This window comes from Ixodes scapularis, unplaced genomic scaffold (assembly GCF_016920785.2).
Source record: "Ixodes scapularis isolate PalLabHiFi unplaced genomic scaffold, ASM1692078v2 PGA_scaffold9__187_contigs__length_104089568, whole genome shotgun sequence".
NCBI lineage: Eukaryota > Metazoa > Arthropoda > Arachnida > Ixodida > Ixodidae > Ixodes > Ixodes scapularis.
The window spans coordinates 50,665,396-50,671,395 of NW_024609884.1; positions in this window are offsets into that span (position 1 = coordinate 50,665,396).

Consider the following 6,000-nt stretch of genomic DNA (forward strand, 5'->3'; position numbering starts at 1 on the left):
TTTCTCATCTAAAGCTGAGACACCAGACGCCCGTTGAGGCTGACTAACTTCCTACTCTATAAACATACAACATAATTACAATCACGCGCGTGTGTATATAGCATAGGTTCGTTTGAGCGTGTCTGCGAATGAGTACATGGGGTATATAAATGGATGAGCAGGTTTGGATTGTCGCCGCATGTACAGCCCTGCTTTTTTTTCGTTTTTTTTTTTAATGAAATAACGGGAGCGTCGACCTGCGGGCCGGTCCATTCCGTATCACGGAGCTCTGCGGTGATATCAAAGCTCCGCTCACACTCGCTGATAACGCCGCAGCGCTTTGTGACACGACGCTGACGGGCCACCGGTCGACGCTCCCGTGTTATCATTAAAACGAAAGTCGCCCCTTTGCCGCGTGGCAGAGTCAGTGGTAACGCAGAATGTGATGTGCTAGTGTGGATAAACTGTGTACAGCCTCCAGATTTTTTTATAATATCGCGCGAACGCCGACCAGCCGTAGATCAGCGCCTTATCGCGGCGTGAAAAAAACAAGTGAGCGAGGCTAGGCGCGTGCCTTCTGTCATACGCGCGTAGTCTCGCTGACCTGCTGCTTCACGCCGCGATAAGGCGCTGATCTACAGGTCGGTCTAGAGTTCCTGTATAGGCTCCTTAAGGGGTATTCACACGAGGGAGAAATCCCGGGGATTTCTCCACGGCACGCGCATCCTGCGACGAAAACGTCAGGCTTTGCGATGTGCAAAAGCCTCGCGTTTTCATCTCGTGATGCGCGCGTGCCGGGGAGAAATCCCCGGGATTTCTCCCTCGTGTGAATACCCCTTTACGGGAGCCAGAGTTGTGCGTCTGTTCCCCACATCCGCTCCGCTATTCGCCGAGATCCAATCACGTGAGAAGCAAACTCAAATGTCGTGCAGGAAAGTAGACGTTGCACGAGCCCCAGCGTAGGTTCCCCTGCTTTTGAGCGCGCCGCGCGTCTCGAACGCGCGGCGCTGCTATTTGCCGAATTCAGTCACGTGAGGAGCAGAGTCCGAATGCCGTGCAGGAAAGCCGGCGCTATGGGGATGAACGCGATATTCTGGCTCCCGTCTGGGCCGGTCGGCGTTCGTGCGATACTGCACGAACGAAAATATCTGGAGGCTGTATATATATGCGGAGACTGGATGGCGCGAATGGGAGCGTGCGTCATTTATTAATTATAACAAAAAAGGCGGCGGTAAACTGGTGCGCGCCAACTGAGTGCTGGCCGCCCGTTGGTCACCCTGTTTGGTATAGTGCGCGGGGTAGCGACATCTCATCACATCATCAAGAATTTGAAAAGAACCATCACTATATCATGGCGGTTCCGTGCATGAAAGGTGAACGTGTAGCCTGTTTGACTCGACCACAAGCTTATACACTCGCTTTTGGAGGTACCTCACTACGGTACCTCGCCAGCAATAGTGAGGCCCTGAGCGCATGTCTACAAGGCGCCGCAGTTGGGCGATCGTCAGCGCTTCAACCGGCAAGGAAGCGCAGCGATCGGCAGTCGTCGGCACGCCTTCTGCTTCCCCGGCCTCCTTTCGTGTTCCAAACTTCCAAACACGGAGTTGGTTACGGTTGGCTGCGTACGCCCCGAAGGTATTGAAAGTGTACAGCGACTGTGGGTGGTCTGGGATAGAACTGAGCTGTCTCTTTGGTATCGTGGACAAAACACTGCGGGCATATCCTGGATAAGCAATGAAATGCACTTTGATGCTGAAGATACGCAACACGGTCTCGGGTTGACCTCCGTCTCGAAGTGCTAATCACTGTGATTAACATTCAATGGATGGTTACTGCCCACCTATTTACATTTTATATGCATTCAGGGTGTTTTATTAGGCAGCAACTCGGGAAATCTCTTCAATGTAAAATTAATCTCAATCACTACTTTTTTATTCTCTCTTTTTTGTTTTGTTTGTGCAGATGAACATTTGCAAGACGCTCCTTTAAATTTTAGTTATTGTCTTTAGATTATTGTTAAAACATAACATTCCGTGTTGAAACAGCAATGAAGCACAATTCGATGACTAACTTATTTCGCAAATTTGCCAATATGTCACTTTTCATAATAGAGTACTGAATTCGCGCTCTACAATAAACTAGTCATTGTTTTTATTTGTGAATGATATATTTGCATGACCAACGTTTCGTGATTGCTTTCGATTTGGAGAATTTTCGTTACCCCAGTATATGACTTGATTATAGTACGTAAACACCGAATGGTTTTAGCAGAAGTAGAACCGACTTAAAATCTATTGACTGCCAAGTTGGCGCATTGCAAAGACAATAGAAAATTAAGATTGTGAGGAACCTTTTGCGTTTGCATAAAACCGCAGAAGAGGAGTTTTCTGCGTGTTGAAAGAGCGCGTTATTAAATATTCAATATATACATATTTTACTAGTATTGTTTGGATGCTTGGCGGTGCTTGAAGTACATATTTTAGGCTCAACTTAGATAAACATGCATACTATACTGTCGCAATGCTGTGATTAGACTAACTAAAGCACTTTAAATTATTTAACAAATTGACATACAGCATCGGTCAGACAAGGAATAGCAACTTGTCAAATCTGAATAACACACTGGAACTCTTAAGCAAAGAACATTATCAAGCGCCACCCTATTGAAAATTCCATCAAGATACGTAACTTGGGACACTGACTGCCAGTCAGTGGCCTTGGTGGAACGTGATGGACCATCAGACGTCATCTGATGGTCCATCAGATGACGTCTGATTGCCACTTCCAAGGGAATTTCATCAACAAGGGCAGCATTTCTATAAGAGTAAAGCTATACGCACGCATAAATATCGCCAAATGCCTCGATAAAACAAAATGTTCGAGAAAAAAAAAAAGAAAAAAAAAAAGCAGGACCACCGCGGATCGAATCCGCGACCACTTGCGTACAAATCGGACACCTTAACCTCTATACTATGCCACCCCGTGGGAAACTCGATTTGACCATTCGTTTTAAACGAGATGCTTCGGCTGCAAATGCAGTTAAGTCTTCAGCATGTTATGCAAAGCACTCGTACATCACTCGCCGTACTTCAGCTCTACTCACCTGCCATGTAGAGTACTTTCGCGTCGTAGAACGATCCTTTTGTTCGCGCGTCTCCGGCCCAGTAGACCTGGTACACCTTGTCGTCTTCAACTACACCGCTAAAGTCCCTTACATCGTCGGAACTCACAACAGGCTGGGTCTTGTCGAGTAGAAATTCTACTAAAACATAAGACATTGTAGAGTCCGGGTAGGATCGACAGGTTGGAGCAAGCGGGCAAACAAAACGAGTCGACAGCGATCGTTCATGAAACGCCGAGTGTTCGGCGTTTCGGCCGGCTTCTGATCAAGGTTGTCGGTCGGCTGCGTGTCATATCTCTAACATCAGCGGTTTTATGGGCTCACGTCCCGAAATCGTTTTCTTGTGAATAGATTATATTTCGTATTCATAGATTTGACGAAATAGTGGTATCCGAACGAACTTTACGTCCTTTTACCGTACGTCTGTCTGCACGTCAAAGCTTTTTGACGTACAGTCAGAGACAATCGATGTACAATCAGAATCACCACCAAGACATCTTGATGGCATTTCTCGGCGGCCGACTGCCACCAGAAAACCATCAGAAAGCCGACAAGCGGGGTCTGACTGGAGTTTGACTGTCGGTCAGAGTAACTTGTTGGCCAATCAGACATGCTTGACGTACAGTCAGGCACTGTCAGCGGTCCACTAGAAAACATTGACTGCCAAACAGGGTTACAATGATGGATTTTTCCTTCGGGCACAAAGACAGCGGACCCGAACTAGAGTGCTATTATCTTGAGTAAATTAAAGGCAAGAATGAATCCACTTCACTCACTTCCGCCGGCAGCACTCCAGAACGTTCCGGGGTACGGCTGGTGTTCTCTCGCTCAACCACAGCCACAAATACGGTTTTGACGGAGCGCTACAACCAGACAAATCAGTCGCCGAAACACAGTATCATAGGTTGAGGTTTACATGATCACCAGAGCTTAGAAAATAAATAAAATAGGTACAAAACGCAGCATTTCATTTCCAAACATTGTGGTTACCACGTGCCCCTCTCATGTACGAAAAGCAACGACCTCGCGCTTGTATCCTTTGCTGTCTTACACGTTGATGAGACATGGTATAGACGCTTTGCAGCAGCTGTGCATGGACGCCGCCGTAACTGACCTTCAGTTTTTGTTTCCTCGTATTTCGTTTATTTCACTTCATCATAACCATAGCAGGCCAGGTTATCGCCATATTAGATTCAACTGTGTCCTTTTCTAAAGCATCGGCCTTTGTGGAGTATCGTCAACTACTGTTTCAGTTGCTCGGCATCTCGGTAAGACAAGAGAAGGTCAGCCATGGCGGCTGTAATTTGGCGCGTGTGTAAAGCGTCTATACTTTCAATCTCAGACTGAAAATTAATTTTAAAAAAAGGCGTTCGTTTGTTTGTGCTGTGTTGCGCAGTATTCAATGAACGTGCAACGCCTTCAACGGCGCCGAGATTCGATCACGTGAGGAGCCGGATCAAATGCCGTGCAGAAAAGTAGACGTTACACGCGCCCCGGCGTTATGTTCCCCTGCTTTTGAGCGCGCTGCGCGCCTCGAAAGCCGCTATTCGCCGAATTCAGTCACGTGAGGAGCAGGATCAACATGCCGTGCAGGAAAGACGGCGCCACGGGGATGAACGCGCAACTCTGGCTCCCGTAGGGAGCCTATACAGGAACTCCAGTTTGCCATAGAGTTCCTGTATAGGCTTCCTTGTTGCGCTGTCTTTCCTGCACGGCATGTTGATCCTGCTTCTCACGTGACTGAATTCTGCGAATAGCGGCGCGGCGCGTTCGAGGCAAGCGGCGCTCTCGAAAGCAGGGGAACGTACGCGGGGGCGCGCGCAACATCTACCCATGCATGGCATTTGAGTCTGCTCCTCACGTGATCGGATTTCGGCGAATAGCGGCGGGGCGACACGTGGAAAACAGACGCGCAACTCTGGCTCCCGTAGGGAGCCTATACAGGAACTCTAGGGCAAACCAGGGGCCCTAGCCACGTCGAATACAAAGTTGGGTTTAAGGAGCGCGTCGATTGGACATGACGTCGTGCTTTGTCGCCGAAGCAGTGTTGCCACTGCTACTGATTTATCAGCAGAGCTACTGATTTTCTAAAAATTCGATCGATTCATTGATACAACGTATAGTCTGCTGGTTTTGGTTGTTTATGGATGAATATTGACAAAAAAAAAAAACTACTATTAGCCTGCTACACTAGCTTGAGGCCAATTTTAGGTCTTAAAATAAGACTGAATAAATCAGCCACTTTAGCAATGTTTATGAGGGTGGCGAGAACAAAGTACTGCTGTCCGCTGCTTGCCAGAAGCTCATCACCCCATCGGAATATTAAAAAATCGATCCATGTTCTTTTCAAAATTGCGAGGGTATAAGAGACACCCATACATGGTAGATTTTTTAGATGGTTTGGACATTCTAGTGTGCAGCTCTTAGGCGCCCGTCTCCGGGTTGAGCGGCATAGGCGTCGGCGTCGCCGTCGGCTTTGCATTATTGGACGTTTCCCCGCTAAATTTAGCGGGTTAAGTTACCTCGCGTAATTTAGCGGAGGAGGAGACGGAGGAGGAGAGGAGGAGGAGGGGGAGGGGAGAGGAGCAGGAGTAGAGGAGGAGGGGCATACCCTCATCTCCGTACCCTCCCCTACTTCTCCTCAAGAGCTGCGCTCTAGTTTCGTATTACAGAGATTTGTAAACAACTCATTTCTTTTTTTTTTTTTTGGAGGGGGTGTTCCGATTTTTTTCTGATTTTCAGTTATTTTTCTTACATGTGTTCCAAATGCTACTCTCATTCGTTATTGCTTGTTATCCAGAGTTTAATAAATACGATATTTTACTAATTTTCTAACCATTTGGATTACACGTACCGTCAGCCCTAGGCAGTACGGCTTGCGTGTGCACATATGCACATGC